General features: G+C 45.5%; 1 long non-coding RNA gene across 1 annotated transcript in view; it reads left to right on the forward strand.

The window, feature by feature from the left end:
• The first annotated feature begins 13,320 nt into the window (after positions 1–13,320).
• Positions 13,321–23,581, forward strand: part of LOC147747791 (uncharacterized) — a 93,867-nt gene continuing 83,606 nt past the window's right edge. Inside the window, exon 1 of the long non-coding RNA XR_015308409.1 lies at positions 13,321–13,412. This is a non-coding gene — a long non-coding RNA (uncharacterized LOC147747791). The remainder of the gene's footprint in view (positions 13,413–23,581) is intronic.

A 23,581-nucleotide genomic window follows, 5' to 3' on the forward strand; every position in this document is an offset into this window, starting at 1 on the left:
ACTGCCACTGGTGTCCCCATCAACATCATATACTACTAAAGAGTCCTCCACAGAATCAATCCAGTCAGTGGGAAGTGTAGTAAGTAACGAGAGCCCTGATCTCACCCATCAACACTCACTGACATCATCTCCTTCAAGCATCAACTGCCAGGAGAAGCAGGGAGATTTACAAGATACTCGCGCCCCACTAGGCTGTGAACATCACACATTATTTCTGCAGGCACTGCACGACCCCAACTGGCCTCTGGTTTGTGAACCTCACGCCCAGCTACTGCATGAGCAGCTGCAGCAGCAACCCTCACCAAGTATCCTAGAGAGGTTACAAAGACACCCTTCCAGAACGCACTATCCATTATTGTGGACATATTTACAAAACCGCCAGTTAAAAGGAGAATAGTGTCAAATTCACTGCCACCAAATGCCACCTCAAAGATTACTCTAGGGGATGAGTAGACAGCCCACACAATACCCAAGACTACAGATCACGGTACACGTGGAGAACGGCTGTGTTGCCCTTTCTGAGGATACAACACCTTCCTGTGTTCAGGTCTCACCACTAACGTGTACAGTCATCTTGACACTAATCTCAGCCCTGGGAATTGACACAACAGACCTGCAGCAGGTGAGGCTGACAATAACACCTAGTAGAGTTACACCCATGACCCTTTCTACACACAACGCTGAGGAATAATGGCAACACCACTGCAACACGTGATTATACTTCACAGCTCAGGAAAAGAGTATCATGAAACATTGTAGCGAGCTGCACGAGCTCACACAAAATATGCTACACCCCTGGCCAAAAGAAGTTACATTCGATAAAAAGGTGCTAGATTGCACTGCAACATTCCTGGAAGGAAAGTACTCTGGTAGCAAACTCAAAAAACAAAACACCCTTGCATGTGGAGCATCTTTAAGGTCAGTGAGACACCAGCCCCAACACCCACCGCACCTCCACCAGCCTATGACGCAGGTGGTATGTACCCAAAACTGATCTCATCAAATGCCCAGGCAGCCATAGGCCATGACGATCTCTCTGCCCCAGACATCTCAGATGATTCACGAGACAGTAGACCAGAGAGTGCACAGGGCCAGCTATCCCTAACCTCCCAAAACCCTGGGATGCAGGGTGCAACATCAGGAATGACCGGTCAGATTGATGCGTTATTTACAATAGAGATGACGTCTGCATCCAACTCTGCAGGAACAAGAGAGCAATGGGGCCTATGGCGGTTCACAGCACAGTTCCCACATGCCACTCCCCAGACCTAACCACCCAGCCCCAACATCCCTCACTGAGGATCATAATCCCTCGGGGACAAGAACTAGACATTATGGCCCATTTCGGTCCCCTAGCCAGCAGCATTACAATACAGACACACTATAAAGGATGTCAACCCCTAAACACTGGTCCCAAGCGAGAGGAAGTGCACCTGCTACAGTTTAATGAAGAAAATAGGGACAGCGAGCAGTATTCCCCCGAGGTAGTAACTGAGGGACATATTAGCAGGAGGCAGACCGAGCACGACTCATACCAAAGAACGGGTAGAGAAGCAGGGGACATGTCACAAGAACAGTACACAAGAAATCCCACTGGCAATACAGCAACCATCGAGTGACTGCCATTACAAGTAGGCAGGGTAGAGGATAGAATGACTGAACTGACGGGTGGCTTGGGCCAATTTAGTAAAAAGAAACATCCAACACTCAATGAATTAGCGGGTGCTGCAAGCCTAGCAGGGTCACACAGTGGTGGGGTCCCAACTATCATGCCACAGCAAGAGCCACGTATAGACTTACATCAGGAGGCCCAAAGTGTAGCCACACCACAGAGCAACATAGCAGCTTCTCTTACAGCCAACTTAAGTGTACCGCAAGCTCTGCCTACAGTCATTAATTATAACCCTCAGGAGACACCAACGCCTGTACCTCAGGCATCACTTCCAGTAGTTATACCACGCAGGCCAAAAACACCACAGCTAGACCTAGATAATTTGGACCTGTCAAACGTGCTTGAACGTGCAGAAAATAGATGGAGAAGGCGGGAAAGAACAGAGATAGAAAATATTAGTGTTGGGTAACGATGAGCGGTCTGACATCCCACAGGAATATGATGCATCAGGTACAGCACGCCTGCGCACCGCCAGCTCTAGAGAACTGCACCGCATGGCCCTTAACAGGCCAAGACCGCCATTGACCAATGGTCTGACGCCAAATGAGATAGTAGTCAGACCCTTCTCCAAGTATTACTATGTCAATCCATTCTCCGATAACTTGGCAGGCTGTACAGAAGCTAATGCACCTCAAATGAATGTCTGGCCCCGAGAAGGATCTTTTGAGGCAGAAGAAATGGCAACTGCTGAAGAATGTATCTTGTAGGAGGCAGGAGATAATGATTGGAACTATGACTACATGCGCCAAGGACTAAGGGTCTGGCAGAAATACGCACGAAGGTACGGTCACACAAGACCTACGGGGTAACACACCAGCTGCCCTTGCTGTTTAAAAATGTAAATTACCCCCCCCCCCCCATCTATGACTCTTGGTCCCTTATGGACAAATAATATTTGAAGGAGGAACTCCCACCTCTCAGAGGGTGCGGGAAAGTGGATACAAGCCTTTGAAGAGCACACTACAGGTGTGTCATTGGCTATTTAGGATGTGATAAGTGTGCTCACCTCCCTGATTAGAGAGGATGCAGAGGATATGTTTACACGCATTGACACTGCTTTCCACCACTAATACAGAATTCCATGGTGATCCTTTCAATAAAATAAGATCATCGCTATGGAATGAACTGTTCCGGAAGTTTTCCGATGTCCCAGACATCGGATCTCTAATGTCACAAACAAGGCAATTATCAATTAAATGCATCTGCTAAATTAGTACAGCAAAAACGAAAGAAAAGAGGCTCTTGAAGCAGTTATGGTAGCTTCACCAGTGAGTCAAGTGACTGCTGCCACTAATTTTTCACAAAGTGCCTTAAAGGAACTAGGAGGTAACACACAGGTAACAGCACAACATATACAGCCACAGCTACCTCCGCAACAAATACCTGTGTACCAAATTGTGCCCCAGACTCCAGCCCTTGTACCACAGGGAGCTACAGTACTGCCCTCCATCAATTTGGCTTCACAGGGCACCATCCAGCAGTACCAGGCTGGAGGATATTCAAGTTAGGACAGCCCACAGACGACTCTAGTGTGTCCCACGTTGTCGTGTTTCACAAATATTAGGGAGGACCCAGTTGTACATGTCACGATTAACAACACGTATAGTTTCTTGATTGACACAGGAGCTACATTCTCCTGTATCAGGGAGGGGGCACTGCCCATCTCAAACCAGAGCACAAACGCACTGGATTTCTCTGGGGCAATAACAAGGGTCCCTTTCACCGAGCCAGTACCAATAGAAATAGGAGGGAAAGGTTTTCAGCAGCGTCTACTTTACACAACACAGTCCCCATTAAATCTCTTGGGACGTGACCTCATGGCCAAATTAAATGAGAATACATTTCAGTTAGAACGGCACAATGACTTTCTCCATTCCTGATACACCACCGACCAGAATGATGGCTGTCCAACAAATTCCTCAAGATATACAGTATTTTTCGATCGTAGGCCTGAAGAATGCCATCTTCAGTGTCCCATTGCACGCTGACAGCCAGTATTTATTCGCCTTTTCATTCAGAAATAGGCAGTTCACATATCAAAGGTTACCTCAAGACTACTGTGAGTCCCTCAGTGTGATCAACAGCTGTCAAAGATGATTTGTCGATTTCCAATGTGACCGCACTCTGCTACAATGTTGATGACATACTCCACTGTAGCACCACAGAGCAAGAGTGCCGACAGGATACAATTGCTCTGCTTAAAACACTAGCACAGAGAGGATACAAAGTAGACAAACTGCAATACTGTCAAGTGCAGTACCTAGATCAGATTATTTCAGCATCAGGGAGAATAGTTACCCCAGGGAGAGTAGAGGTAATGAGGAACACTCCAGAACCTCAGCCAGTCCAAGACATGCAAACGTTCCAAGGACTAGTGAACTACGTCAGACAGTGGGTCTTTGACTATTCTACTGTCACTGCACCACTCCGGAAAGCTGTCAAAATGGCTAAAGACAGGCATAACAAGATTGACTGGACACCTGAAATGACATCAACCTTTGTACAATTGAAAGATGAGATTACAACCGCACCAGTGTTAGGCTCTCCTGACTACACAAAATAATTCTATTTGTTCAATCACTGTAATGGACAGGTCATGACAGCAGTCCTCACCCAAAAGTTCCCCTTACAGACAGTACAGTCTACTTTGTTGATGGTTCTTCTACCATTAATCAAGAGACGGGGATAAGATACACAGGAGCTGCAGTAGTCGGAGCACAGCAGAATAACTCCTGACTCTTTAGACATTGTACAGCAGATAGCATTGCCATCACATTACTCGGCACAGGCAGCAGAGTCAGTGGCACTGATTGCAGCCCTCAAACATGGAGCTGATGTAAGAATTACTGTATACTCTGATTCTGCATATGTCACCTCAACACATTCCAGCATCTTGAGATGAAAAAGGTATGGATTTCTCAAAACAGACGGCACACCTGTGATGCACACACAGTTACTTGAAGAACTAATAGATTCAGTGACATTGCCAGCCAAAGTAGCTGTAGTAACATGTGCTGCACACACAAATGGCCAAGATTTCGTGTCCAGAAGAAATACCATGGCAGATTGAGCTGCAAAAGCAGCAGCAAGAGGGCCCAACCTGTACCATCTCTATCCTCAGCACAAAATGTCTGTGCCCCCATTCTGCTTGCCCAAGATGCACCCTCAGCAGTGCAGGAAGGTACACAAAATACAGTTGACACAAGTGCGTCGCCACTCTCAGATACCCCTGACCCAACACTTCCATACACCATCGATGATACAATATGATCTCATTGCACAACTGCACCTCCGAGAGATACATGAGTGCCCCACCTGAAGAAGAGGAGTACAGCAGGATGCTTCAGATTTCATTTACAGACAACGGCAGGAAAGCCTGTCATGCCACAGGCACTATTGCAAATAGCACTCACTCAGTTACACCTTCCTACACCTGTTCCTCGTGATATCATGTCCACCACTTTGCAGACCAAGTGGTTCATCCCCAATGCATATGAGCAGATACAACTCTTTGTTCATCAATGCCTCATTTGTCAACAGTATTCCCCTAATCCAGCTATGAAACCAGTTGCATCAACACCAAGGGTCCTTTTAGAGAGCTCCACATTGACTATGTAGACCTGATTGACAGGTGCCAGAACTAACGATACCTCATAGTGGTGTGTCCTTTATCACGGTGGATTGAAGCTGGACCATGTGTCCATTGTGACGCAAAGGCCGCAGCTACCTTCCTGCTTTGTGAGGTCCTATGTCGCTGGGGATTACCGGATGCCATTCGCAGTGACCATGGCAGCCATTTTTCAAACTCCATTTTTGACACAATTGCCACAATGTTAGGCTGACGGCAACTTATGTTTTACTCTGATCACCCCCAAAGCAATGGTATTTGTGAGTGCCTCAACGGTATGATCAGTAAGATAAGTGCCCAATTGAAAAGAAATGACTCTATTGCCTTACCATCACTCTGTTTACACTCAAACACTCCCAGCTCTGATCATCACCTCACACCTCACCAGCTTGTCACTGACAGATCAATGAGTGTGGTTGTTCTCTCCACCAGACCTAAAGTACACTGAAAAGTTTTCTGAGATTTTAAAAGTTGAAATTGTTTAATTATTTATGTGCCCTAATGCATGCTTCAAAGTTCCTTTCCATTCAGATATCCAAGACAAAGAACAAGGGTCCCATTTCTGATTAACTTCTGGCTATCTGCCTTGGGACACACATCTTTGTAAAGGAAGAAGTCCGGAAGTGGAAAGACCCCAAATTCAATGGACACTTTCAAATCATGGAGTCTTCACCCACAGCTGTCTGAGTAGCCAAATAGGAATGGATACATCGAAGCCACGTGAGGATCCACCCGGCACCATCAGAGATCTGAATATTGACCAAGAGGAGGGCATCGTATTTCCACGGACTATCCAAGAACATGAGCATGGAGATTGTATGGTGGTCTATGGACTGAGACGCAGTAACAGACCCACCCCTCATACCAAGATGTCACTGAAAGATATGTACAGTCACCATTATTTTCTTTGTTATGTTTGTTGCTTCAAAAGCTGTATTCTAATGGTTTGCAGTGAGTGCAGAGAGAGGGAGAGAGGTGTTGCTAGCAATATTAGAACTGCCACCACCACAGGGCACCCCATGTCCAAGACACTTCCTGGTAACAAGCAAACTGGGATAAGCACCAGCAGTAGCTGACACCCATATGCCGCCCACCTTGACACCTTCCATACCCCATGCCGACCCCACAGAATGGGACCTGGTACTCTCTCACCTTGAATCCCCCTGTGCCAGGTACCCCTAAACATTCCCGACAAAATAAACTAAGTATCAGAAATAAAATGGGTCGCAAGAGAGTGCCAGTCAGATACATCGCGTACCCAATGTAAGGAAAAACAGGCTATGCAAATTTCAGACTGGGTCAGTAATCTCCAAAACAGTTGTTTATACTTTTGACCAGCACTCTATGCCTGATTTCCACTCCCAGCGCCCTAGTAAGCCGGCAGACGATAATGGGGTTCACTACGCACCTTTAGACAACATGTGGTACAGAGACATGAGGGAGGTTGGAAGAAAGGTCACAAATGAGTCCTGCTTTGTGTGTTCACACATTCCTCACGCTGTAGGCACAGAAATTGATCTTTCCCAAAGAAGTTCCGCCACCCACCGCCCAATGTCTCGTACACCTGTTTCTTTGACAAGTGTATTACATTTACGGTAATCACTAATCCATTGGAATTTGAAAGGGGAATGGAGGCTTACTGTGATATGAAAGTGCCTGCCAACATAATGCAAGTTTGGGAATATCTTTACGATACTAGCTTACTTCACCTTCCCAACACCCCCATCAAAATGCCACTCACCTGCCAATCAACGAGCCAACCATACCCATGGCACATGCCCTTGTCAGTGGAGACCAACTCTGCGCCTGAAGGCTAATATTTATTTCAACAGCAAGTGGAATGGCCCACATGATTTGATATGTAAGGCAGCCTCCTTAGGAGCCCAATTGTAGGACAAGAGCACAAACATTATGTCAATGAGGATATTGGGAGGGAGTGTGCTGAGATATGGACACAGGAAACTAGAAAGTACACTTTCAATGAGGGTACAACATAAAAACCAAAAAGAGCTTACAAGCTAAAGTCTCCTCTCCTTTGCTTCCTAGGTAATGGAACAGTTCCTGTGGCTCGAAACACGAATTGCAGCAACCCTTTTTAATTCGGACCTTCAGTACGGCACCTCCAGCCTCATGGACATCTATTGGGCCTGCGGAGAGCACCTCTACCTGCAGCTGCCTCCCCACTGGCAAGGACTCTGTTCCATCGTCACATGCATGTACTGCATCTGGTTGTTCCAGCAGCGAACCTTTCCCACATTCATACCCACCCAATGACTGGTGATGTCACCCTACTACTCCACCGAAAAAGGGAAGTCAAGAAGTATTTCTCAGATGGCCCATTTCAAGAGATTCCACAAGAATTCCGCCTTTTCAATGATGCTGAACTTTTCTTCGGGGGCGTTATCCCCCTGTTCTAGACCAAAGCCAATGCTCGCTGGCTTCAAGTCACTAGGTATGAGCTAATGCAGCTCGTCAACAACACCTGTTATGGGTTCAACTTCATGAAAGAACTACGACCTTTGCGACTTATGGTTCTGGAGCACAGATATGTTCTAGACCAGTTAACTGCGATGCATGGTGGTGTATGTGCCAACGTGGGGAGGTTCTGCTGTACTTTCTGTACCCATTCGTATTTAACGTACTTTCGTTTTGGCCAATGATACGGACAATGGCACACTTACAAAGGCCATTGAAGACTTGGACAATCTGGGAAGACAGATGCATGAGGAGGGAGGTGCAGAAGCAGACGCTTTACCTAATTGGTTCAACTTGGACTGGATGCCTTCATGGCTGTCTGCTGTACAAAAATGTATTATGCCTATCTTTTGTGTGTTGCTGTTGTGTTTCGGGACACAGATAATACTGTACTGTATTAAAAGATTCAGCGCTAAGGTACTTGGGATGAATTATGCAGACTCGGGAGTATACACAGGAATACGCACGGGATGGGGACGAATTAGCAATGTTAAATAGAGTAGAATTCACCATCCCTGACTCTCGCACATTGCAGGTTCCTCTTGATAGTCACTACCAAGCCCAGGTGCATAGTGGCCCCCACTCCCCTTGTGTAGAGACTTGGTGCATCCTTAGGAGACAATGTGTGACCAATCAGGGGGACCGCTTGAAGACTTAGGAGCTGCCCTGAACAAAAGCCCCGTAGAGCCGCTTCTTCATTACTCCCCTTGGCCACTGCCCCCGGCGCCAGCTAAATATGCGGTTCGAATGGTGTTCAAAAAGGGGGAAATGTGAGGGACTGATTTTGCCACATGATATCCTGAGACATTGTTATCACTTAGCCAGCATGAACCCCTGTGTAGGCCCTTCTGTTTAAAATGTAGGCCTTGGTTAGATTGGCCAGAGTACTGCCATCTTTCTGTTTAGCAAACTAAAGGCATGTCTGATCAAGATTTTATTCAGCTCCACTGTCTGTGAGGCTGCTCGCTCCTGTTTGAGCCCCCACCCTACTCGTGTGCTAAGTTCACGAACGTTAAAGTTCAACATCCCCCCCCCCCCCTGTTCTTTCGACATACAATGGACCACATCCTAAGACTGTGCATGAGAAAAGGGGAACTTTCCCCCCGCAGCTACGTCAAGCTGGAGTGATGGAGGTGGCAACAGGACGTACAGTTTGGTATATACATATAAATAACATCCCTTTACCTAATAACACATTTTTCTGCTGTCCGATGCAAATTTACGACAGACTTCCAGTCTAAGAGGCATGACCTTTAGCCCAGCTTACGTGCCACAGTTACAGGAAGGGCTGCACAGATGTATGGAAAAAGAAGTAAGCAGCACAATCCCATAAGTGACGCAGGTAGGAGAAGTGGCGTGAGATGACGTTACCATAGACTTCTCACCGCCTTAAAGAATATAAAAAGGAGGTCCACAAACACATCTTTGAACTAATCCTCGTCTGTACATAAATGTCAGTGAGTTTTTCCCAAGGGCTATTTTGACAGCCTTTGTTCATGTATTTTATACTCTGCAATATGAAATGTTATACTTACTATGTTCTCTGTAACCTTGCTTTTTCCCTTTATCACATTTAAAAGTGTTTATATTGTATTTTCAGGATTTCTCACTTATAGGCAGATGTGAGTATTCCCAGATGAAATGTGCTTTTCTTATTTAATGTATTTTACATCAACTTATAAATGTGTCTAAGTCTTTAAGGTTTAGACTCTAACTGTTCAAAAGCAACTATTCAGTAAATGCAATTTGATCCAAGTGGCTACCTGAGAATGCGGAGCCCTGGATTCAGAACTAATGTGATTTTTATACCTTTATATTGAAGTTTCTTGAAGTTGCATCTTCTAAATAAATCTGTTAAACTTTCAGCTTCAGTTTACATGGTTCACATATGTTTTCTCTATTTTTAGAGCAAGCGTTCCTGTACACCCTGGTACAAATTAAGGTACCCCTATTGTCCCTAGCTCACTCCCTCAGTCACTCTCTGCAGGCTCTCAGTTCTGCAGTTCAGCCCCTTGCCCTTTTTCCCATAATAAATCTCCCTCTAACAGCGTTCCCATAGTCCAGTTTAGAAAAGACTAATGATTAGAAGATTGTCTTGAGATATGAAAGGTAAAGCGCACTTTTTGCAGAGTTCTTGTTGTGGTCCTTCGTTGACAACTCATCCAGGGTAATGCCAAGTGACTTTACCGAGTCGGATAGGACGAGGGAGCAGTTTAGAGCATCAAGCTCCTCGAGCCAGTCTTGAATTGGTCGGTGGCTACTTTTCAGAAAGAGAAAAGTATTAGTTCTGTTTTGTCTGGGTTCAGTTTTAATTAGTTGACGTTAGGCTGGGTTTGCATCTTGGTTAGGGTGACATTTAGGTGTCAGACGTCACTGGGTGATGGATTTTGTAGTAGATTTGTGTGTCATCTGCATATACGTGGTATTGATCCCCTGATTGTTTCAGAATAATTGCAAGAGGTGCAATGAAGATATTGAAGAGGGATGGTGAGAGGATCGATCCTTGCGGGACTACAAGTTTGACTCATGTTGGTACAGAGTGGCAGGAGTTGATTTTAATCTGGTGCGGACGGTGCTGCAAGAAGGAAGTGAACCATTCTAATACTGTGCCATTAATGCTAGCGCCTCTTTAGAGTCTCAAGTAGAGCTCGGTAATTGATTGTGTCAAATGCTGCTGATAAGTCAATAAGGATGAGGAGGCAGGCTTCACCTTCATTTGAGGCTCTGTGGATGTCATCTGCAATATTGTGCATCGCTGTTCCGGTGCTACAACCTTTCCTGAAACCCGACTGAAAGGTGTTGAGGAGGTTGAAGTTATCCATATGTTTAAGTTGTTGAACGCACTTCTCCAATGTTTTAGCTAGGAACGGTAAGTTGGAAATAGGTCTGAGGTTGTTGATCTCGTTAGCGTCAGCCGCTGGTTTCTTGAGTATAGGTGTGATTTGTCCTAGCTGATGGAGTCTGGGACACAACCTGAAGTGGGAGAGGAGTTGATGATTTTTGTCCAGAAAGGGGTAATCATGTGGTTGAGTTTTTTTTTTTTTGCTAGTGTGATTGGGAGGGGGGTCCATAGTGTGGGAAGTAGGCTTTAAGCTTGCAACTATTTTGAAGACTTCAATTTCCGACATGAGTTCGAAGTTCGACCAATTAGCGCCATTAGGTCGAGCCTAGAGCAAAACAACCTCTTGACATCGCTCTGGACTTTTCACACCTTTATGAAAAGGCCTAGGGCTTGCGGTTACAAGCAGTGGTGTGCAGTGTGCCATCTATTTGTCAGATTTCACACGACAGCGTGCGCACCACTCGCGGGACGCTGCAGCTTCTAAAGGTTCTGAGTTTTCTCCTGAAACTGATGCTCGGGGGTGACCTTTCTTACCCTGCTTTTACCCTTTCTTCCACCCTGTTCCTTAAACTTGCTATTCTGTGTTCCTTATAATCTTCTATTATCTCTTCCCATCTCTTGTCCTTTATTTGAACTAAGCCCTCCTCTCTCTCAAGTTCACACATTTACTAATTGGATGCATTTGGTTTGAATTCACTGTAAATAGAGTCAAAAGAATCAATTCAGTCATTCTGTGCCGCAGAAGGAGTCCCACACCAGGGTTAGTATTCTGTAGGAACAGGCAGTCCGTTTAGTAAATGAAAAACTCAGCAACAGTGACGTAGTCACCGCATCCTCCAGACGAGAGGCTGCGCACAATGCTTGCACAAGTGAAATGCACTCAGTGCACGTGTGTATGACATGCCTAGCACTCCACCTCCCTCATGGCTTTGGTACAATATTTATGTACATATGGGGTATCTGTAGATCGCAAACGTACCCTAAAGGCAGCCGAGCACTATACACGGGCAAAGGAGGGTTGTCTGGCTTCAGGGAACAGATTTCTATTGTTACTGCGTTGTGATGTAGTCATTTTTGAAGGTGACGTGTTCAACACTATGCTAAACTCGAGCAGAATTAAGGGTGTAGTCCCCAGATCCTTGGTGCATGCATTGATGGAGTGCGCTTTGGGGTATCACAATTACCACATTATTATATGCTACATAATTACACTGCACTCAATGCAACATACACTCCAAATAATAGCACTTAGCGCCACAATTACATGCCACTTAATTACACTTGACTCCATAAAACATACACTCCACACAATACCACTCAGTGCCACATAATTATATGCTACATAATTTCACTGCACTCAGTTCAGTTAAAAAAACGTTATTCGGTTTGTTCAAACCATAAAAGTAGCACAACATAAACAGTTTAAATGACAGTACTTATATTATGATGACAACAAAAACGGCAATAGAAAATTAATAAATTTAAAACCTGAGAAACTCATTACTGATCCATGTAGTTCCTGGAGTTAAAAAATAGCTTTTAAAAAACCCACTATAAAAAATAAACTGTCCTTTTTCAATAATTGCAAATACACCAATGCAGGACGAACCTGTCTAAAATTCCTTCTTTTTAAAATAGGAACAAAATAGCGTTTACGAGGGAAATCATAAAATTTACATAAGAACATAAAATGCAGCATATCCTTCTGAGACTGTCTGTTGCAGCCGCAGGGAGCTGCCTCTTTGCCTCTAGTAAAAACATGTGGGTCTGGCAAGCTGAAGGTGAAAAGGGATCAGCTGAAACCTAGTTAATAAACAAATTTTATGTGAGGACAAAGACCCCATGAGGTATGGCTCTGCCCTAGGGGTTGTTTTAAGCATAATGGTTGTCCGCACGCTAGGTTTCTGTACCTCCTTGGCTTCCCTTTCCATGGTCCATACTGACAAAAAGGCTATCTTGATTACCTCCATATCCCTCTTAATAATGCATTCGGGATTGGTAAATAGTTCCCCCCGACCTAGCCTTCCAAACAGTGGCGGTTTTACCATTTGGGCGGTGGGGCGTTGCCCCACTAATAATTATCGGGCAATTTATTCGACTGGCGCGTTAATAGAAGTTTTATAAATTAACGCGCCACTCGAATAAATTACCCGATAATTATTGCCCTGCGCCTGCGGCCGTGGTGTCAACCTGATTGCTGAAGCTTCACTGTCATGTAGTATGCACGGTCTGACACTGGGTGGCGCAGGAGTGCCGGCACAGTGTGCACTGCACATGTGGTGTTTGCCCGACTGCCTTTGTGCAGCTAGCAAACTAAATGGTTTTGGAAAAGCAAGCACTGCAGAGTACGGGGTTTGCTCATGCAACATACCCCAGTGCTTAAAAAAGGAGTGGCGTTTTTTTCGTGCTCAGTCGAATCCTGATGCTGCTCTCTTTAGAGAGCAGTTCTCCTCTAAAGAGAGCAGCGTCAGGATTGGCTACTACTGTACTGTAGTGTCCTGTAACAGTAGTACTGACTGTTCAGGTCTAGTGTCTCACCGCGGGAGTGGGAGCATCTAACACATGGTGAGCAAGCAATGCCCAATCACTAGTGGCTTAGTGTAAAGCCATTCAGGGATTGGGCATTTCTAGTTGCTGGGCATATCGGGCCGGCCCACGGCCAGTCAGTGTCACCCTACACCTTCCCTTCCTCCTTGTGGTCTCCTCGTGGTCGACTCGTGCGCATGAGGGACAGAGACTGTCTGGTCTGAGGCCTCACTTCACCTAGTCGCCGTCAAGTCTGTCATTGCGTTCAGGTCAGTTGTGAAATTCTAATCCTACCGGACCTGTGTGCAGGTATGGACCTGAAAAATACAAACACAAGTCTTTTTAATAATATGCTTAGAACACAATGTCTCAATCGAGGCCTATTTCGCGTCTGAAAAGCGGCTTTCATTTCTGAAACTGACACAAAACAGCACCAGTAGTTTGATAAAAGGTCTCTCATTCCCCCAAGCACGGAAAACCATTCCGATGACAGCATTATGTTAAATGCAAATAATGTACTCAAATCGCTGTGGGACGGCGTGTTTAGTCATATACTATAACATGTCAGATGCGAAGAGCCAACATCCAGTCACCGGCTCTCCAGGCAAAGTTAACGACAACCCTGCACCTGCTGTTCCTGAAATTGATATTTTTCGGACTTTTTCGTGCAAACCGCAGTGGTTCGGGTCCAGGTGGAAATATTATGCTTTGCAATAGGCGCGCACAAATGAAAACGGCCGCACTATAATATTCATGGCTCAGCAGGTATTCTCGGCTCACCGTATTGAGATGAGGTTTTGGATAGCTTGTTAAGTCTCTTGTTTCACACAATTCAGTACATTGATGTGTAATAGTGTAAGACAAACCACAACTGCACCAACTAATGGACTGTAATGCATCACGCTGCAGAGATGCCGGACCATTACCATGTGTTTCACGCACTGGAAATGTCAATTAATATCCTGTAGGGATCAGCGCATAAAAAATAACCGGAAATAAGAAGAGCAGCTATTTTCTGATGCTAAAACCACTGACACTTAATCGCTTTCTCGTATCTTATTGTATAAAATGAATCCCCTTTCCGTAAGTCTGGGCTCAGGAAAACTGTGGGCACATTGGGCGAGTGTTATTTTGAACAATCAAATTGTTCTGGGAATTAAGTGGCAGAAGGCCCCCGTTACAACAAATCAAATCAGCATGCAAACTAGTTCTGTTTCAGTAATCAAAACGGAGATATAACTAAGATACCTCTGTGAAAAGCAGTTTTACCTTAGACAGAAATATTTATTCTGATTGCTGGAATACAATTTTTTTAGATATCGGATCAGATGTGCATAGCAAGATATTTTGTTGACCTATATGGGAGGAGGGGAGGGGTGGAGTGGAGTCTGCTTATTGCAAACCATTGACTTTTTTGCTCAGTATCCTTACACTGCTCGCGCTTTCACTGCCTGTCTGTAATGCTGCTTGCCTCCCTCTACCTTCCTTCCGCTGTCCATTGTTCTTTGCCTCCTCCCACCAGATCTCACTGTCCCTCATGTATGTTGCCACATGCTAGAATATAGCCATTCACCATTGGCAAGCCATTTCTACTGATTTTGTCACCAATTTACCTTGTTCTGAAGGTTGTTCAGTTATTAGAGAACTGCTGATACTTGAGTAATAAGGTTCATTTCACCTGGTTCTCTCAAACAGTACTTGAAAACACAAGTTTTTTACATTATATTGTTTGTTTGCATGATATTCCCACTATGATCTTTTCTGATCATGACGAACAATGTTTCTAGTGTTTGGAGATTCCTTTTGCCTGGCAATTGAACAAGCACTTTCATCGGGGTTAAACTCACAGACCAAGGGCAAACCAACATTTCGGAACAGAACCCCTAGTGTTATGTTAAATTGTCTCTGTAATTGGAAGGTGTTATTGCCCCAGTGGAATTTGCATGCAATAATGCTTTTTATTTTGCAACTAGATTCCCTTTTTCTTTTTCATTTTACAATTTACGGGATGCACCCTGGGGGGTCACTGAGTTTTTTTTAAAGGATCATCTGGTTTATGAATTCCCTGACCTTACTCAGTTATATAATTGATAATCTAAAGGAAGCAAAGGTACATATTTGTATCTCTGCCTATGAAAGTTGTAGTAACATGCCATGAACATGAAGCTTTACGGTGCCAAATATCACAGGAAGTGATGTGATATAATATCCCTGGAAGTATTGTTTGTTTTTCAAGGTGAAAGCTATTTTTTTGATTACACCAGACATTATCTTTATGTACCTTTTTCTTGACCCGATATAAATGAGACCGTGACTCTCCATGTCTTCTCACTGAAACAAATTCAGATTTTCGAGCTTGGTAAAAATGGTAGACCCAGATTTGTAGCTCACTTTAAATATTATCTGCCGATAATGGCCAGTGAAGTCTCAGTTGTCAGCAGGAAAGGAAAAGCATATGTGCAAAACACCCATGATTAGACAATAATAACTTTAATGATCGCATTCAAAAAGAGTAATATCATATACCTTCCCCCACCGTCATGCCAAGGAAAGTGTCTTCCCTCCTCCTCGGTAATGCCTCCTAATACTGGTTTCACCCCCTCATTTCTCACGCTGCTCTTCTTTCCTTCCTGACTATTTTGCCCTCTTGTTTACTCCTTACCTCTCAGACCCCTTCTGTGACTTGTGGGACTGGCTGTTTTCACTGCTTACTCCATTCCTTTTCCACACTTGGAGTGTAAGACTAGCTTCTTCTAGAAATTGTAAAATAACCGTCACCAGGGCTTTATGTGGAAGCTTTTTCATTGTTATATACAAGCCACAGTTGCTGCTTATTTTTCTTTTGCAACTAACAACCATCGACAAAGCCAGTAGTCCTGACTTCTTTTAAGTATGATGTTACTTGTTGTATCATATATCTGGATGCAATGACAAAAACAACAAAATACCAGTTTTCAGTCTTCCTTTGAATTTGTATTTGTTGCATCTGTGAGGTACTCAGCAATGCATTGTGTTTCAAAGTCTGTTATGAAGCTCTGTGGTTATGATGAAGATGAATAAGCAGCTACCTATGTTATATGACACCACTTTATTAATGTAATAACTGCACTTTCACAATTGCTTTATTAACCTTCCTGCTTTCACAAATTTGCTTGAAAATGCACCATTTGCCCACTCTTTTTTCAAAATTTTCTCGGGGGGAATTCCCCCCGAATCCTCCTTAGGGGGTTCGGGGTCACTCGCTACGGTGCAGTGTGATTATCTTTTTACGCCTCACCACTTTCAAATGTCACCAGCCGTCACTGCTTCCAAAGCTTTTCTTCACATAGCTCAGCCACGGAACGTGAGCAGAGTTATCAAGAGCCATGCAATCTCTTATGATCAGGTGGGTGAGAGGGAGGTCTGTATTCAAACAACCTTTTAGCAACAGGTCAAGGGTGGCAAAGAGTACATCGTCCTCACAAGGGACCCCTATTCTTCATGGACCACTAAATAGGATGTACCCCGTGGGACACATAATAAGCGTTTAAGAGTCATTTTCCGATACCTGGAGGGTATGACCAGCATTAGATCTCCATATTTCGCTACCATACAAATCTATGGCCAGACTTTACGCCTGGTACACTTGTAGCATAGCTCCTGTGGGCTTATTCCCTAATTTGGATGCAAAATTGAAGATTGCTGAATTTGTTCTAACCAGGTCCCCTTTTGTTTTCTGTAGTAAAGGGCCCCAGATAAGCTTGTCATCAAAGAGGACCCCTAAGTAGGAAAACACATTCGTACGGGGATTCTTAGAATCTCCCACTCTAAATTGGAAGTTCTTCTTGCCCGAACACCCCACTTAATATTAAAATCCCTCGTAACACGCAGATCCTGTGAGAACCTGACATTGGCTTTAGTGGACTTGTGCATGTCCTCCAGAAAATAAACACTGGTCTCCACTCCCATTTCGCTCATGGACTGCCAGAGCCTATTCCTATTGACACAATCAAATGCCGATGACAAATCCATGAAGGCAAGGTGAATGGTCCCAGGTCGTGCAACAGTATACTTGCTCAAAGTCAGAAATAAATTAAGACTTTGAGCTACAGTAGACCGTCCCCTTTGAAAACCATACTGGACTTCCGACAGAATCGTGTCATCCTCCCCCCCCAGGATGATCTCTCAAGAAGGACCCTACCTACCACCTTTACCACCGACTCTATTAGTGAGATGGGCCTATAACAGTGGGTACTATTTATGTCGCCTTTTTGAAAAACAGGAACTATAGTAGATGTTGCCCATGACTGAGGACAACTATACTGTGCTACTGCATTGAATACAGACTCCAGTATCGGGGCCCAGAAGGGGGATCGGACTTAAATAGATCTGGAGGGATCCCATCAGGGCCAGGTGCTTTTCCAACAGTTAAACCGGTTATACCACCCATGATTTCACCCCTCTCAAATTTTATTACAACCTTCTGAGTATCATAAGGCTCCCTGTCACTATGCCTAGGCAGACAATCAAACATGGTCTCAAAATGTAGTACTCACTCCCCCTCAGTTATGTGGGATGCAAGGCCTCCCCTTCCTGAGAAAACAGGGGTCTATTCACAATGCTCCAAAACTTCGAGCTATTTCTGAAGGTGCTGGATTCCAGCAGCTCCCTCCTTGCTTCATCCTTTAGTGCTCCCTTTCGAAAAGCAAGGGCCGCTTTATATTCCCTGCGACAATTTAGAACAGCAGATTGGATTCTGGATTCAATTGACAAGGCTTCCCTCAGCCTCTTCGCTGCTTTAGGGCAGTGGGAGTCGAACCATCTGGGACCTTGTGCTCTTGCTGGGACAGATAAAAGCGCAGGCACCTTGTATGAAATAGACTTATAAGCATCTGAGATCTCTGTTGGTGAGGACCGCTCCATTAAACAGACAGTTCATCGACGCATGCTATTTTAAATTTGTCCTAAAATATTTCTGGGGTTACTTGAGACCATTTTAATCTGCCCCTACCGTCAGTTGGCCGCAATAGGCCCTGATTTAATAAATCTCCACCCTTTTCTGCCAGTGGACCTGACGGAGCGTTAGGGGATTATGGTCCCTAAATTCACTCTCTATAAATTTGAAGTTGTTCACTAAAGATTGTAGAGAGGACGAAATTAAAATAAAGTCCATAAAAGACCCCTTACCGTGTCCTTTAAATGTGGGCACCGGAAAGTTAGTGCGCGGGTCGTGTAAAGACATCGTAGCCACCAGATCTAATTCGTTAATCATGGCGTTTAACTGCCCTCCTAAAACAGAATGTTCGATATGGAAACCGTACATACGTGGGCAGCCTAATTCAGAAATGCAAACCGTAAGTGGCTCACCACAGGGGTGTATATTAAAGTCACCAGCTACCAGGAGGCTGTGTAGGCTTTGACTCATGGATTGTTTTATAGCCTCTCCCAGGGCAATTAAGTTACTAGATTCAGACGGGGAAGAAAATGAATTATAAAAGTTACCAATTTCCCAGCTCATGCCCCCCTCTTGTACCGCCCCCCCCCCTCCCCCACCTTGTGGGCCATTATCGCCAGGATACCTGGGTGTATGATGGGCATTACCTGTAATTTGCTGTTAATAGCCACAGAAATATACGTGACTAAACCACCCTGGGTCTCCCACTCAAAGATGGTCTAGCTGGGACAAAATAGGCTTTGTAGCCTTCCAGGAAAAGGTCGCAATCTATCGACCAAGTTTCCTTAGGCTTATTACCAAAGATTGTTTAACATAAGCTACCCATCTAGGAGCCTGTAACTTAGCTGCTAACCCCGCTATAATCCAGGATAAAAAGTTATTCGAAGACGGCCTTGAAGACCTTTCTGCTGCCTCCCTGAGATCCTGGGATCCTGGGCCTGCTCAGACCCTGCAAATTCAGGGCCCACAGTCAATCACATTCTTCCACACCAGTCAGGGTATCAAATCTGTTTAGCACCAATCTATGGTCATGGACAAACCGCCTATCCCCAATTAACAACGGTTGAACTGGGGGAATAGAGTGATGGCTTGGATATGATCTTAATTGGCCACCTTCGACTGATGGTTCCCCCTTGCCATCTGCTGTCCTGTCCCTACTGTTAAACGGCCTGTAAAAATATCCCAAGGGTAGTATCTTAATGGCAGAGCCCTTTAAGGGGGCCAGACTGTAATTCCTAGAAAGTATCCGACCAGCAGAGTAGGGGTTATCAAAATGTATGATAATAGTTATCAGTCCCTTGTTAACGTGAGCCCCCGATCTAGTTAACTCTACGAGCCATAAGCATATTAAGTATATGCGGGCCAACGGTAGTGTTGTGTGAACCAGTGGTTTATTTTATTGAGGAGCTGATCATATTCTTTGCTTTCCCTAATAGAGCAGGAACACTCCCCAAGATCACTACATACGGGGTGGATTCCACAGGAAGATCAATGGTAGGAAGGGTTGTCACCTGAGGAGTCTCATCTTCTTGTCTCTTATCTCTCTGCAGGGTAGGGGGCCCTGTTGCTGTTGAGGACTGCTGTCTGCGAACTGCAGGATCTATACTCGCCGTCCTTGGACTAGTGGGACAGTTATCGGGCACCGCTTCCGATATAAGATTGCCTGACACCGGAGGTTCCCCCTTCTCTGTCTCGCTCAGCTCTTCCACCTTCATAGTTGCAGGGACTTTAGGCTTATTACAAGTTGCTGTTAATTCCTCTGGGGGACATATACCATCAGCTTCTCCCATTTAGACAGTCTATCTTCAACAGAACTTATTTTCTGCATTATGGGGTCTATTCGGGTAGTCATTATAGTTAATAGCCTACCCCAAAAATCTCCCTCCAGTCTGCTGGTGACTCTGCCCTGTTCTGATTCTGAATAGAAGCATCGACCTCGCTACTAACACCAGCAGAGGGGACAGCATCCTCAGTTCTCCTAGTTGTGCTCGTCAACATTTTTTTTTTAAGCTTCAAGGCTCCCCGAGTCTTCCTCACTACAGCAGGTGAGTTATTCGGGCGGTTAGTTTTCATTTTTGCTTTCTGTCCTCTAGTTCTCAGTTTAGGTTTAACTGGGCTGGGTTCCTGCTCCATGGACATAGAGGAAACTGAAATATTCACTGTTACAGGATCACCAACTAAAGCTTGACTCAACCGGTCTAGCGGCATATCCTGGTTTAGGGTTGGCAGAGCTTCGGGAAAAGCAGAAGTAAGAGAGCCTGCCATGCGAAGTAAGGCGCTCCAATGATAGCCTGCATTCTGGTAGTAAAATTTCATTATTAAGAACAGATTCAGCCCTCGTTAAGAAGGCGTCTAAAGTTCATACCACGCTTTTCCCTGGAATTAATTTCCGCCTACTCATAACAGAATATCCAACTTCAATAGTCAGTTCCCTTGTACTGTGCAAAATCGCTAGAGAGAATAAGGTGACTAGTGCAATATAAAATTATATACAGTAAAGGATAAAAGGGAGTTGCATGAATCAATACAAGCCACAATGATGAAATATTCCTCAGGACTATATTACAAAGTTATACTGTAAATGATTGGTATTTCAACTAACAGTTCAGCTGGGCAATCAAACCCATCAAGAGCACTAAGGTACACATATGCTAAAAAAAAGTAGGTTCTAGTTACACCAACGATATCGTCCTTACTTTTATGAGTTTGTTAAATCTTTAAGGCCAGCAAGTCCAGGAATAACCAGATAGTCAAACGCACCTAGGCCCTGTCGCTGACTCAAAAATGTCAAGTGGATTCCAAGACTGATGGTACTTGCACTGAGATCCGTTCGGGCGACAAAGTCCCTCGAGTACTGCCGTCTGTTGTGCTGTTCTGGATCAAAGGCAACTGCTGCTAGGTCTTATGATCCTGACCTCAGGACACCGCTCCCTTAACGACTCAAGCAGATCCTGGTGACTATATAGATGAGCGTTGCCCTCACCCATGGGGTTCCATTAAGAGCGCGTCCCTTGTGTTTGCAGGTGGTTTAGAGGAGTGGCCCGGCCCGGCCTCATCCGGTCTCCGGGCACGAACGGGCCCGCCCTTGGCCCGGGTGCGTCCCGCACCGAGGGGGTAAGGCTGCGCTTTGTAGCGCGCTGGTACCGCCTCCCCCTCACCTGTGGCAGCGGTGACGCGATGCAGAAGGCGGGAGAACGCCGCGTGCACCCTGGAACTGGAAATCCCACCAGGGTGAGTGTCGATTGAAGCTGGTGGGCTTAGGGTCCAGAGACTGCCGGACACACTGTGGCAGGAAGTCAAGGTTGTAGCAGCCTGGAGTTATAAGCTCCCACGAAAGTGTTCAGGACCGGCTGTGGCAAGATGAGTGTTGCAGCGCCTGGATTTTAATCACCCACGTAAGGGTTAGATGTGGCGCTAGACTCAGGATGTGCCCTGTGCTTTACACTGCACTCAATGCAACACACTCCACATAATCACGTCACAATTACACTCCACATAATACCACTCAGTACCACATAATTACAAGCCACATAATTACTAAGCATGGGCACAAAATCCGTTCCGCTCGCGGATTTTCGGCAAATTCGCAATCCGCGAATTTGCCGAAAATCCGCGAGCGGAACGGATCCTGGGGGGAAAAAGTTCAAGCTTCAAGCTGCCATAGCCATTCTAAAATAGTTACTAAGTTACCTTCAACAGGAAGCACTAATAGATAAAATGAAGCAGGTGCTAGAGTTTAACTGAATTCGAGCTTCAACTCGAGCACCTGCTTTATTTTATCTATTAGTGCTTCCTGATGAAGCTAACTTAGTAACTATTTTAGAATGGCGCTGGCAGCTTGCCGGCGCCATTCTAAAATAAAACAGGAGTGGGGCAGAGGGCAGAAGGCCACAACGAGTGGGGCAGAGGGCAGAAGGCCACAACGAGTGGGGCAGAGGGCAGAAGGCCACAACGAGTGGGGCAGAAGGCAGAAGGCCACAACGAGTGGGGCAGAGGGCAGAAGGCCACAACGAGTGGGGCAGAGGGCAGAAGGCCACAACGAGTTGGGCAGAAGGCAGAAGGCCACAATGAGTGGGGCAGAGGGCAGAAGGCCACAACGAGTGGGGCAGAGGGCAGAAGGCCACAACGAGTGGGGCAGAGGGCAGAAGGGCACAGCGAGTGGGGCAGAGGGCAGAAGGGCACAGCGAGTGGGGCAGAGGGCAGAAGGGCACAACAAGTGGGGCAAGGGGCAGAAGGGCACAACGAGTGGGGCAGCGGGCAGAAAGGGCTGAATGAGTGGGGCAAGGGGCAGAAGGGCACAACAACGAGTCGGACAGAGGGCAGAATGGCACAACAACGAGTGGAGCAGAGGGCAGAAGGGCACAACGAGTGGGGCAGAGGGCAGAATGGCACAAAAATGAGTGGGACAGAGGGCAGAATGGCACAAAAATGAGTGGGGCAAGGGGCAGAAGGGCACAAATGAGTGGGGCAGAGGGCAGAATGGCACAAAAATGAGTGGGGCAGAGGGCAGAAAGGGCACAACAACGAGTGGGGCAGAGGGCAGAAGGGAAAAAAAATGAGTGGGGCAGAAAGGTACAAAAAAAGTGGGGCAGAGGGCAGAAGGGCACAAACACGAGTGGGGTAGAGGGCAGAAGGGAACAAAAACGAGTGGGGCAGAAAGGTACAAAAAAGTGGGGCAGAGGGCAGAAGGGCACAAACACGAGTGGGGTAGAGGGCAGAAAGGCACAAAAACTAGTGGTACAGAGGGCAGAAGGGCACAAAAAATGAGCGGGTGGCAGTGATGAGCCAGAGGGCGCATCGTGTTCTCGCACAAAAAAAACCCTGCGAACACGCATAGCGCCCCGTGAACACTCAAAAATAAAAAAATTCGCGGATCGCGAATTCGCAAATTCGCGTATCGCGAATCCGCAAAATTCGCCCATGCTTAATAATTACTCTACTCAATGTAAAATAAATACACTCCACATATTACCACTCAGTGCCACATAATTACATCCCACATAATTACTCTACTCAATGCAACAAATACACTCCACATAATACCACACAGTACCACATAATTACAAGCCACATAATTACTCTACTCAATGTAAAATAAATACACTCCACATATTACCACTCAGTGCCACATAATTACATCCCACATAATTACACTCTACTCAATGCAACATAGATATACTCCACATAATACCATTCAGTGCCACATACCAATTTCACTATGCATAATTTCACTCAACACCACAGTTCCAGGCCACACAAATCAACTCCACACATTTCCAAAACACACCGCATAATGACACACCAAACAACATATTTCAACTCACACAATCTACAACATACCTCCCATCCACACCATGTAGTGTCACCACCTGAGCACCAAACATCATTCACCACCACCATTTTGTATCAGTGCACCACCTAAGCATCACGTCAGTCTGCCCTTGGGTTCTGGCATCTGTTTCTCCCCTAGTGTCTGTTCGCTGCTTGTGTTCTCATTATATTACT

The sequence above is a fragment of the Lissotriton vulgaris genome, chromosome 1_1 (assembly GCF_964263255.1).
Source record: "Lissotriton vulgaris chromosome 1_1, aLisVul1.2, whole genome shotgun sequence".
In the NCBI taxonomy this organism is placed as follows: domain Eukaryota; kingdom Metazoa; phylum Chordata; class Amphibia; order Caudata; family Salamandridae; genus Lissotriton; species Lissotriton vulgaris.